General features: G+C 41.1%; 1 protein-coding gene across 3 annotated transcripts in view; it reads right to left on the bottom strand.

The window, feature by feature from the left end:
• The window catches only part of TDRD3 (tudor domain containing 3), a 208888-nt gene that overhangs the window by 98234 nt on the left and 96750 nt on the right, over positions 1–13904 (bottom strand). The window lies entirely within an intron of this gene.

The raw sequence follows: 13904 nt of genomic DNA, 5'->3' as shown, positions 1-13904 counted from the left end.
AAATCCTTAAATCATTCTCATGGCTCTTCTCTGAACCCTCTCAAATTTATCAAAATTCTTCTGGAATTGCAGGCACCAGAACTGGACACAGCATTCCAGCAGCAGTCAAAATACACTAGTGTCAAATCAGAGATAAAATAATCTCTCTACTGCTACTCCAGATTCCCTTCGTCATGCATCCCAGAATCCAATTAGCCCTTTTGAACACAGCATCGCATGAGGAGCTCTTGTTCAGCTAATTATCCACCACGACCCCCAAATCTTTTTCAGAGTCACTTCTTTCTCGGATAGAGTCCTCCATCCTGTAAGTATGGCTTTACATTTTTTATTACTAGATGTATATATTTATATTTAGCCATACTAAAACACACAGTTTCCTGCACCCAGCTTACTAAGCAATTCAGATCGCTCTGTATCAATGAGCAGTCCTTTTCATTATTTACAACTCCCCGGATTTTTGTGTCATCTGCAAACTTTATCAGTGATGATTTTATGTTTTCTTCCAGGTCATTAATAAAAACATTCAATACAATATGGCCAAGAACCAATCACTGAAGGGCCCAACCAGAAATACATCAGCCCAATGCTGATACCACATTCATTGTTATATTTTGAGACCTATCAGTTAGTTAATTTTTAATCTCTAATGTGTGCCATACTTCAGCATTATAATGCTTCATAACATGTGACTGAGCATCAGTCACTTTTGCAATATACTTCATTTGTGCAAAAACGTTTCCTAGAACATTTGCTACTCATAACAGACCTACTATACTGTAAATTGGATTTTAATGAAAATGAACTCCTGCAAATTGTTTGATCGGTAATAATCCAAGAGAGAAATAATGTTTGCTAAAATATGAATACTAAATAAACTGGTGATCAATTGACAGTATTTTCTAATGGCAATTAATTAAATTATATATACTTCTATCTATTCTATATAGTTTCTTATACTACATTTATTCCACTCCCAACCAACTTTCATTAAAATTATCTTCTTAAGGTGTGCTTTAAATCTTTCTTTGAGGTTTTCTTTATGGCCTACTGATTCAAGAAAAGTTCTACCTTTCTTCGAATTCTATCCACTCTAAAGTGTATGTTGTAGGAACAGGAAAAGAAACCTGTTATCTCCAATGCACAGCAAAGTCTCGGTAAGTTGCATAGTTTAGGAATAGAGCTTTTTATGCAGGAAATAAAAAAGGAAGCACACTTTCTGCATGGAAATCAACTCTACCCTGTACTTCTCAAAAAGTGTGCAATGCTGCCTCAAAATGTGTCTTAGATATTTGAAATCCTAAGTGCGAAGTAGACAAAAAAAAACAACAAAGGGCCAAAAAATGAACACACAGCACTGCAGCCTCTGCTAAAGACAGTAACTAAAAGGAGATTGCAACAGTAAAGTGAGATTTAAAACACTTAGCCCTGCTCTACACTTACCCGGAGATTCAGCGGCAGTTGACGGGAGTTATGCAAACTACGCAGAGTAGCTTGCGTAACTCATGTCGACTACTCTGCTTTCCTTCTGCGTGCTGTCTACACTGTGCTATACCGACGGGAACAGCATTCCTGTTGACGCAGCGCTACGCTACTTGAGGGGGTGGTTTACCAGCATCAACTTCCTGATTGATTGAGCAGGTCCACACTGACCGCTCAATCGATCCAGAAAGATCGATCTGGCGGCGGCGAATTTGCCACCGTCAGTATAGACATGGCCTTACTGTCTTCACTAAATGGCAGAGGCACTAAATGGCAGAGGGACAGATATCAGTCCAAACTGATACAGAGAATGTTTAAGTTCACTCTCAATCACTGGACCAATCGAGTTTTTCACAGCCAAGTGAATTTTGGATAGCGAATTTAAAAAAGAGAGAAAAAAGTTTGGGCAAATTTAATTCAGGCGATTGACCAGAACATCCCCACCAAGCTACAACAGAAACCATACAGGGAAACACAAAATGGGGACACACTGTTTGGTCCCTCAAGGAATTCATGCATACCTAAAAGATAAATTCCTAGATCTTCCAAAGAAATAATGTGCAAGACTCTGGTTATTCAGCACCCACTTCCTGCTAATTTATTGAGTAGATTCAGCCTATGCAAGATTTAGCACAAGAGCCACCAATGAAGTCAACAGAAAGCGTTTCATTGATTTCAATAGGAACTGGTTCAAGCCCCGAGAAACACAAGTTATTTAGTATTTTCCGCTAATATCAAAAAACCCAGTCTTAACTCTTGCAGTGGCAGCATACTGATTCCAAAAGAATAAATTAGCACAGTGAATAAGGCACATTTTGCTAGATTAATAAATTAGTAATTAAGTTTATCAGAACAAACACTGAAACTGAAGATTGAGATCATACCACTTCGCACCAGGTTTTCAGAAGGAGAAAGGATACCCCAAGAGGAATTTTGTTAACTTCTTTAAAAAACATCCTTGGGTATACAACACACTCCACTTTCAGATGTAAGATATACTAGCATGCACACACACAATTTATTACTTCAGTCTGAACTGAGCCTTGGCCTAAATTCAGACTACATAATCAATCGAAAGCACTCATTCTGTTAAAAATAACTGATAATTTCTCATATGCTTAATGAAAAAACTCAGTTGCCCTTTTTTATATCCTGATTAATACTCCACCATTGGATATTAAATAGTACCATATTTAAATAAAGTGAAGCAATGGTGACAGAAAACAAAAGCTATAAATATGTTTTCTTACATAAACACAAACAGATATTCAGTTACTCTTTATTTTTAAAATATGTCTGAACAAGCCTATTTATAGAACCAAAGTCAATACATTGCAACTATAAAACACATGAAACATTCTTGGGGTGGGATGTTGGGATTATTTGCTTTTTGTGTGGAGCTAAATGTTTTGTTTGTCTGAAATAAACATAATGCATAAGAAAAACTATTTAATTCAAATTACTAAAATATACAGCAACAAAACCACCCCTCACAAAGCAGTGTGTAAATAATAATAAATACAATAAACAAAACACAGAATTAGTATTGCATGTTTTAAAGTAAATTTGATGTTTAGGAAAGACTCCAGATTGACAGCATGGAGAAGTGAATTGCTCTCTTTAGCTACACAACCATTACAGCACAAAGAGCGGCAATACAAACTTTCGTGCACTCCCCTTAATGTCCCTGAACTCTGTTCTACAGATAACAATTCTGTGAGCGAACAGATAGTCTCCATTCCTGTTCAGTCTTTGACTTGTTGGCTTGAATGCCAAAAAAGGTAGTAATTAATGCCAATTTGAATGGCAGTTTTTGTTAAGTGAATTTAATTTAACAGAATCCATTAGCGATTTTTGGACTGAAACAGCCACTCATGTCACACAAGCCCCTCATCAGCTATCAAATGATAATGACTTCTCAGCATTTACCAACCGGGCCAAATTCAAGCCAATTTTACAGAGGGGACTCTGCATCCCAAATCACCAATGCTTATTTTCCCAAGCCAACCACGGGATATTTTATTACTTCTTCTTTGCTTTATTTCAGACCTATTCCTTCAAGGCTTTATGCATGCAATTTTTATTAGCACTTGGCTACTGTGTCAAAAAATTCCTGCCCAATGATCAAAATCTAAAAAACAAATTCACCAGATTCCAACATAACTAAAAACAGATTATAGAAGGCAGCAAGGAATAATGTTGTGAAATAATATCTGATTAATACAATTCACAGCCACTTTAGGTAATGCAAACTGGAAGCTGCACATACACAACAGTATTAACCAGCATAGAGGTGGTCTACTTTGGACTAGATTGCTAGCCTGAAGTTGGTTTTTCAGAGTAACTGGATTATCAGCTACAATTATTAGACAACTTTAAATTAACATGTCTCCTGGCTTTAATGATCTGCTTGCATAATAAGATCAGTGCATGAGCCAGAGCTACTTATCTTGTCTCTCCCTTTCCTGAGTTATTACCAGTTTCCCTAAACTTTACCACAAAGAGGCACTCTGGAGAGAAGTTTGTTTAGGATGGTTTTATGTAGACACAAAGGGATTATGACACAAAGTAGGCAATTGTTTAAACAGCAATGGCTCTTAAATACCTCACGTTACATTAACGATTACTTTGGTGGAGGAAGAAGAAAGCCCACAGTGGACTCTTGGTAATATTAAGTGTAGCCACTGATGCTTTGTTTATATTGTATGCTAACAGAATACTGAAATAGATGTATTGGCACACAGAATGGAGTAACAGACTTGATATTTCAAGCTTTTATTGCAAATATAACAGAGCATAAATCAGATCTACTGGATTGAAATCGGAAAAAGTACTTAGCTTCATGTACTGTTTTATTAAGGTATTTGCCACTTGCAAGTGTAAATGACAACAAATATCAGACTTTTCCCCCCTTTTTTTAAAGTCAACTTGCCCAGTAGAACACCACCTATCAATTACTCAGATTCAGATTCAAGTTCTACAATTCCTACCTGGGTTACTGAAGTTTAAAAGTGAGCTACCAATATTACCTATTAGTAGATAATGTATTAACCTATGTTAAACCCCAGAGGATTAGTGGTCTAAAAGCCAATCTTTAAATGCCTAGGCTCCTGGGAGCACAGGTTTAAATTTCAACAGGGCTAATTTAGGATATGTCTAGACGGAAAAGAAAAATCCATGGTTAGTCAAGGACAGCCAGCTCCGGCTTGTGGGGCTGTTTCATTGCTGTATAGACTTCTAGGCTTGAGCTGGAGCCTGAGCTCTGAGACTCTCCGACCCTGCAGAGTCCTAGAGCCTAGGCTCCAGCCCACCTCAGAATTCTATGCAGCAATGAAACAGCCACGCACCCCAAACACCACAAGCCACACTTCCACTCCAGCCACAGGTATTTCTTTGCTATATAAACATACACTCAGTCACTCATATAGAGTGGCAGAAATCTTTCAAGAGAAAGATATAGGTTTTGTCTGTTATTTGCATCCTTGTGTCTTTAGCAAAAAGTTACCCTAACCCAGGCACACAGTTGGGCAGCACACTGGCTGTTTGTTTGACCCCTCCCACCCTGACGGCACAATTACTCACCTCATACATAGTTTTCAAAGTTCTTTGGGAGGCTTCAATATGAAGGGTGTGTGTGTGTGTGTGCGCGCGCATGTGTGTGTGAGCGGGAGATTTTTTCCACAATGGTATCCTGCGTCTGCTTACGTTTCCAGCTGAGAGTATAAAGGGCAGAGCCACCCCAACCTTCCTTCAGTTCCTTAACACTGGAAACCAAAATGAACTGGATTCCGAAACACAGTGGAGGGAGGGCATATTATGGAAGGGACACGTGCAACACATCTTGAAGAATAGTAAGTTACAAAACACACAGGTTGCCTTTTCTTCTTCTGCAAGTGATTGCTCACATCCATTCCATGTTAGGCGATACTACAGTTTGTGAAGGAGGCAGGACTCAGTCTATCTGAAAAGGTATTGTGGAACCACCTTTCGAAAGCTGGCTCCATCCTTGGAAGCTACTGTACTATGTAATGCTTGGCGAAGATAGGAACAGAAGACCAAGTCATGACTTGACAAATGTCAGACATTTCCTGATATTTCTTCAATAGGATATGGAAGCTGCTTGAACTCTCATGGAGTGTATAGAGAGCTTTTTTTGCATGAAGTGTTATTTTTAGAATGCCACTAACATATTGGTAAGCATATTGTAATCCAATTAAAATTCCTTTGTGTGGTATCTACCTGCCCCTTCATGTCTGCACAGGAGACTAACAACTGAGAAAATGCATGGAATAGTTTGGTCCTGTCTAAGAAGAAAGCAAAGGCTCTACACCCATTCAAAGTATGGAGCCTTTCTGTATTCCTGTGGTTATGTGGCTTGAGGAAGAAATTAGGTAGGTAAATCACTGATTGTAGTGAAAATCTGAGATCACCTTTGTCAGCAATTTGGGATCAAATCTTAAAGAAACTTTGTCCCTATTAAAAAAAAAAAGCTGGTGGTGGGGGGCTGTCAGTCACAGGGCCTGCAATTTCCCTACTTTTCTGGTGGATGTGATCATCATAAGGAAAGCCATTTAAGTTGACAGATATAAAAATGATCATGAAGCCAGAAGCTCAAAAGTGGACTCATCAGAGCAGATAATATCAGGTTCAAGTCTCAGAGTGATGTTAGGCAAGGAGAACCTATTCCATTAGGTGGAGCAAATATTCCAGGATGTCTCAGATTTTAGACTGCAGAGAAGAGATACTTTATTGCTGGGACTAAACAGAAAAACGCTTCCTTTCATAATGTTAATGTATCTAGTGAACGGTTTTACACTGTTCGATAAAATAATCTGGACAGCTAGAGAACAATCTGATTCTCTTTACAACTACCATTCAGCATCCAAGCTGCCAAGTGGAGGTTGTGAGGGTTCAGATGCAGTAAACATCTGCGATTAAGCACTGGAATAGGCGTCCAAGGGAGGTTGTGGAGTCCCAGTCATTGGAGGTTTTTTAAGATCAGGTTAGACAAACAATTGTCAGGGATGGTCTAGGTTTACTTGGTCCTGCCTCAGTGCAGTGGATTGAACTAGATGACCTCAATTAGCCTTCCGGCCCTACATTTCTATGATTCTGTCCTTCAAAAATAATACATTTCTGACCTGAAGCAGAGTAATGGGTCCCAAGAGAGAACCTCTGAACATCCAAAAACTAATGCTGCCTTAGGCAAGCACGGACCACTAGGATCAACTGATCAACTGGTGTGGCCCTGCTTGAGTTTGAAAATCATCTTCAGAATTAAAGGTACCGGTGGGAACACAAAATAGACTGTTCTTCCACAGGAATGCATCCATAATGAAGCCTGGACTGTGTCCCACTCTGGAGCAGAACTGATAGCATTTCCTCCTGTTCTGCTTCATGGCAAACAGGTCTACTACTGGGATTTCCCAAGATTGAAATATCAATCTTACCACTTCGATTTTGAGAAACCACTAGTGGTCCATCCAGAAGAACCTGCTGAGATGGTTTGCTAAGCACTTCTGCATTCCAGGAAGGTAGAACACTGAGCATTACTGAAGCAGAAATTTCTGGCAAAGCTGCTTGGATCTGGATCTCTCCTCCCTACCTGTTCAAATAGAGCATGCCCATTGGATTTCCCCTGAGGACATGCATTGAATTGCCCTTGGTGTGCAGCAGGAAGACCTGAAAACCTGGTATACTGTGCAAAACTCTACAACATTTAAGGATAAGGATAAGCTCCTGATCCAACCAGTCCTTGAGCTCAGAAATCTAAGTGAACTCTGCAGCCTAATGACAATGCATTAGGTAAAGGGAAGTCAGAAGGGAACTCCCTTGCAGATATCGGATGGATCCATCCATCAGTTCAAGGAAGACAGAACTCTTGCAGGTAACATGAATCAGCACATTCAGTGGGTGTCTTGATGGACAACAGACAGACTTCAACCAACCCTGCATCCACCTCAGGTGAAGTCTAGCATGTTGAGTCATGTATGTGTGAGCCACCATATGCCCCCCTTGGCGCATCAGGCAATATCTTGCAGTAGTCTGAAAGTGAGTCTGAAGAATGATACACAGTCTAGAATCACTTGGAACCTGATCTGAAGCAAGTAAGCTGTTGTGGTAGTGGAAACTGAAAACCCACCAATAACTCAATCCTCTACATAGTGTATAGGACAGACTTGTCTTTGTTGATTAACAGGCCCAAAGTGTGAAAAACAGGCTGGATTTGCCTGATGTTGTCCTACACGTGCTGTACGGAGTAGTCTCATACTAGCCAGTCATCCAGATACAGAAATACCATACCTGAACACTGATTTTTCTGAGGTAAGCTATCAGTACCTGCCATACATTTTGTGAAAACCCTTGGGGCTGATAACAGGCCAAAGAAGAGTGTGGTAAACGAGTACTGAGCATTTGTGACTGTGAACCCGAGGAAACTTCTGTATCCCAGCTGAACAGCCACATGAAAATAAGCATCTCTTAAGCCAAGGGCACCATGCTAATCATCAGGATCTAGTGAAGGGATAATGAAAGCCTGGGAAACCATGCAAAGAAAACTTACCAAGTTTCAAATATCTAGGATAGGCCTCAAGCCCCTTACAAGGCCTCAAGGGGCCTCAAGCCCCTTACAAATTTACTTTAACTCTAAGCCTAACTGGTGGAAAGTAAGTAAAGGCTCATGAATTTGTTACAATAACCTGTTACATAAAAAGGTTTAAGAAGAGACTTGAGAAGGAGACAGAAAGACTGAATTAATTTAAACAGAAAAGATTTACTGATAATCTTAACACAGTCCCTGAGTAGTATGACTGGTAAACAAGAATACTAGGGGATTGGAAATTAATGGATGAATAGGGTGCTTGAGAAATCAGGTTTAATTGCTGAGCAAAATAATGAGAGAATGGACCTTTCCACCCACCACCCATTTTTTGTGGCCCTTCAAGAACGGCTTGAGGGAGGGGGAAAAAATTTTTTTTTTTACCTTCATGGAGGCTGCAGCAGCAGAATTGTGGCCATGACACGAGACCTTGATACTGCAGTAGGGGATGCATCACTGGTGCACTAGCGAGGACGCCAAGCTGATACATATGACAGCCTGCTCTCTCTTTCCCAATTGTCCCCTCCTGTCCTCCACTTGTTTCCTCCTGAGCTCGCTCTTGGATTTTCACCACATCTTGCAATTAACTGTACTGCACAGCACCAGCACAGGGAGATGAGAGATCCCATCCAGCTCTGGTCAGCCTGAAACAGACCAGTGGAGGAGAGGGACAGGACAATCTAACCATATGATGTCTCTGTCCCAGCAGGAAAGCCTTGGGCCACAGCAACAGCTGTTGAGGCTAACGTATCATCCTAAAGCATCCCTCCGTGATTGACCAGCCACCCTATATCCTGAGAACATCAGCAAAAGCTATATTTCTCCCATCTTTACCCTGCCTTTCTAAACGAGGAAAGCAACTATCATTCCTGACTTGGAATTGAACTACAGAACTAACCCTTACTTCCCCACTAAGAAGGATTGTTTGACTGAGTAAGAAACTGACCAATATTCACCCTCCTTACAAAGAGGGTTTGATAGGTTTTAATCAAGTTTGTTCTGAATCACTCAATTTCAGTTTCAATGCTTTTTGCCTTTTCTTGGTTCCTTTCCTTTTGTGTTTTAATCAATAAACTTCTTTGGCATGCATTTTCTAGTGTGTTGTCGTGGTATTAAGCAGACTGAGGTCTCCATATACCAAACCCCGTATCTTGTTTAACACTGTTAATGTGGGACAGTGATAAGGTCATGTAAACACCTTTAACCCTTTGGGTCCATATAGTCCATCTAAATTAAAACAAGTCTGTATCATTTGCTTGGGAACAGCCTCATAAGATTGGTCCCCAAAAAGGGACAGGGAAAGGATGTGGGTAAAAGGGATAGAGTTGAAATTACAGATTGTAACCCAGTCCCACAATGCTAAGAACTTATTGGTCTGTTATGATGATGATCCAAGCACTGAGGAAGTAAGACAGCCTGTTTCCAAGAGGAGGAGGACAGGGAAGATTCTGATGGTTTGATATGTTTTCCTCAACCAAAGAGTCAAACAGATGACATTGAAGTAGATGGCTGTTTAGACTAAGCTAAGGTGGAGGTGATCTTTTCTAGCCTGGTGGGGTTGTCTCAGAGGATATGATCACTGCTTTTGCTTATAAGGATGGTATTGTTTCCTCTTTGGAGATGGCAGGTCGGTGCCCCAAGGACCTGAGAATGTCTCTAGAATCCTGAAGAGAATGTGGAGCCTCATTCATTTTTTCAGAGAAGCGGTGACTTCCCTCAAAAAGCAGGTCCCCAATTGTTTGCTGGATTTCCATAGGTATGCCAGATGATTGCAACCATGAAGAACAGTGTATGGTTTTTGCCACTGCCATCACCTTCTCTGCTGTGTCAGCTACATCTAGATCTGGTTGGAGAGATGTTTTCACCATCCCACAACACTCAAGTGCCTGGAACTCCCCGCCTTGACCTCCTCCAGCAGTATGCTCAGGAACCTGGACATCATGTCTCAGCTGGAGAAATCATACCTAGCCAAAAGCGCTTGATGATTGGCTATACAAACTTGTAATCCTGATATTGAAACGTTTTATGGAAGACGAACATTGAATCATTGTCCTGAGGGTTAGATTTCAAGCAGCCCTGATGACTTTTCTCATTAACTGCAATAACCACCAAAGACTCTGGGGCCAGGTGGGAGTAAAAATTTTCACACCCTTGTGAAGAAACCTGATAGCTATGCACAAATATTTTAGCAATGAGAGGTAAGGATGAGAGGATCCAACAGAAATTCTTTACTGGTTCTAGCATCTCTTCATTCTACCCTACCTGGAGTGGAAATGTGGCGGATGTCTACCAATTTGTGTGGATTTCCTATACTAACTCTAACCGTATGCTCAAGGAATTGAACACCCTCTTTAGTAGCTCCTGATATGTTTTATAGTCATCAGGAATTGGAGATGAAGATTAGAAAACCAGAGGCACATCTGGGAATTAAGATGTATTTATGGGAGGGAGAGCACCTTCAGTATGTGCTGGTTGTTCCTGAGGGTGCTGTTGTATAGATATAGCTGCTAAAGAGTATACTGGCTCAGTACGGGTAGTAACAGGTATTGGAATTGATACTGGGCACAGCTGACAGTCTTCAAGGCAACACAGACTTTGATAAAACGGGGCCAAATCTCAAAGGAGAGGGCATATTCTATGGACAACAGTAGGGCTAAAGTTGAACACGATTGGAGATAGGAGGTCAGTTGTATCGACTCCAAGAAGCCCTGTCTCTGAGTCTATTTCTGTGTGAGCATATACAGCATATACATGAGCAGCTGTCTAAGGAAGGAGGGAAAGAACCCTAGGAGTTCCTGTAATACAAGCAGCAGGTATATGAACCAACTTCCAACTCTGATGAAGAGTATGAGTACTCCCATGACCTCCAAGGCATGATACCAGAAAAACTTGAGGACTCAAATCAGGACCAGTGAGTGGACAATTGTACCAGGGATAACATCGGTGCTTACAAGTGCTTGGTACCCTGTCATATTTGAATTTGCATCAGAGGCTTTTCACATTTGTCACAAAGGAAAGGGTTGGCTACTAACAGTATGCATCGACTGTGCAGGCAAGAGCAGTACAAGCATTCGCACCATGGAAAAAGATAGTGCAGAAATGTCAACATCAGTTTGAAGCAGTCGGAAGTCCAGCACAAAGAGGGACAAAAGGTCCGTAGCAGCTTTATCTTCTCCCAGTTTTGTCAGTGTTGTTAAGTGTTGCCCCAAAGCATGTGACGGTGCTAAAAGTTAAAAGTAGAAATTGGCTCCACAACAGATATCTTCCTCACAGACATCACCATCTATAACCCTTTGAGAACAACATAAAACTTCAAATATGGTGAAAAACTAAGGAACCGTCTCTTGCACCTCACGTACTACAGAAAGGACAACCTCAAACACAAAATCATCACACAGTCCCACACATTGGAAGAAAAAAAATCAAGAAACCTAACTGGAGATGATGCAAAAAACCCAAAATAATTATCAAAAAACCTGATGACAGTCATCCAACACAAAAATAAAAAGTGGAACTAACTAAAACAACTCCACAGCTCACAGAACACAACCTCTGGGAGAAATCATAACATTCACCATATGGACATTACGTGACACCCTAAAAATCAACTTATGAAGACCACCTAATTGGAGTTGAATTATCTCTATTCTACAAGCGACTGAACTTCTGCTCCACCACAGAATCTGACACCCCTAATGGGATTATAACCTGCCATCTTTGATTTCTTTAGGATCCTTAATGAGAGGGCAGGGCTACTCAAGGAGAACTGGGGTTTAAAAAACCATATCTTAAGCTACCAGAGGAACTAAAGAACAGCAGCAGCAAATAGGGGAGTTTTGTGAGGGAGTTGCAGGTGAAGGAGGAGATCCTAAGAATGAGTTTTTTATCCATTTGTTTGTTTGTTGTTGTGTCCTTGCTGCTTGCCGTGTACCTCCTCGGTTGAAGTTCACAATGTGGTACACAATGTGAGACAACTTACATTCTCCACTTCCCTTTATCCCCCCACCAAAAAACTCCAGAAGAGTAAAAATAATACAGATAGAAGTCCAGTAGCAAACTGGGACCTATCCAGTTTATAGCACTGAATGCAGGATGTCTGATTTTCTGCCTTGTGGACAAGTGGCATATATGTCCATTTGGTGCAAGCAGCTCATAGCCCTCAAAGACAGAATGCAGGCTTTTCAGACCAGAGTGGATGAACTGGAGGAGCTAAGCAAAGCAGAGAGATACACAGAGGAGACTTTCTAGGACACAGTAGAGCGGTCCCCCAAACTACCACCCCTGGTCTGACAGACTCCATGTTGTTGAGGAAGATGAACGTCTCGGAGAAGAGAACATCAAGCTAGAGCGAAAGAAAAAGATCCTGTAGTTGGGTCCTTCCTTCCAGATGATGCCATAATATCCTCTTGCACAAACCATACTCCTCCAGTACTTAGGACACAAGAATCCCATGCACTGCTCAAACTGGGGACTGATTGGGTAGGCAGCGGTTCTGCAGAAAAGGACTTGGGGATTACAGTGGACAAGAAGCTGGATATCAGTCAACAGTGTGCCCTTATTGCCAAGAAGGCTAAAAGCATAACAGGCTGCACATTAGTAGGAGCATTGCCAGCAGATCGAGGGAAATGTTTATTCCCCTCTATTCGGCACTGGCGAGGCCACATTTGGACTATTGTGTCCAGTTTTGGCCCCCACTACAGAAAGGATTTGGGCAAATTGGAGACTGTCCAGCAAACGGCAACAAAAATGATTAGGGGGCTGGAGCATACGACTTATGAGGAGAGGCTGAGAGAACTCGGCTTGTTTAGTCGGCAGAAGAGAAGAATGAGGGGGGATTTGATGGCAGCCTTTAACTACCTGAAAGAGGGTTCCAGGGAAGATGGAGCTAGGCTGTTCTCAGTGACAGGAGATAACAAAACTAGGAGCAATGGACTCAAGTTGCAGTGGGGGAGGTCTAGGTTAGATATTAGAGAAAAAAAATTTCACTAGGAGGGTGGTGAAGCACTGGAATGGGTTACATAGGGAGGTGGTGGAACCTCCATCCATCGAGGTTTTTAAGGTGCAGCTTGACAAAGCCTGGCAAGGATGATTTAGTTGGGGTTGGTCCTGCTTTGGGCAGGGGATTGGACAAGATGACTTCCTGAGGTCCCTTCCAACCCCAATCTTTTACAATTCTACAAAATACATAGGAATGACCAAGTAGGTCATGCTGATGGAGGAGTGATACTATATATGAAAGAAAGAATAGTTTCAAATATAGTAAAAATCTGAAATGACTCAAACTATATCACAGAATCTCTACGGATAGAAATTCCATTCTTAAATAATACAAATATAGCACTGGGAATATGCTACTGACCACCTGACCAAGATGGTGATGGTGACTGTGGCTCAGAGAGATTAGAAAGGCTAAAAAACCAGAAAACTCAATAATAAGGGGAGATTTCAGCTATTTCCATATTGACTGGGTACATGGTCACAGCAGAACGGGATGCAGAGATAAAATTTCTAGATACCATTAATGACTGCTTCTTGGAGCAGCAAGTTCTGGAACCCATAAAGGGAGAGGCAATTCTTGATTTAGTCCTAAGTCATGAATATAGCAAAACTGCTCAGTAATAGCAACCATAATGTAATTAAATTTGACATAATTGGGGCAGAGGGGCAGGAGAGATACCAAAGAAGCTCACCACAGTAGCATTCTCTGACTTTTCTATTTACTTTCTACAGAACTTCAATGTAACAAGTACAAGGGAAAATGCAAGCTCTCATACATGGAGGGAGCAAAGAGGAAAAGCTATGTTCTTTCTTGGATAAAAACAAGAAC

The sequence above is a fragment of the Emydura macquarii genome, unplaced genomic scaffold (assembly GCF_026122565.2).
Source record: "Emydura macquarii macquarii isolate MOO-44397 ecotype Brisbane River unplaced genomic scaffold, CSIRO-AGI_Emac_v2 contig_2473, whole genome shotgun sequence".
Lineage (NCBI taxonomy): Eukaryota > Metazoa > Chordata > Testudines > Chelidae > Emydura > Emydura macquarii.
This window is presented reverse-complemented; position numbering and strand designations above follow the sequence as displayed.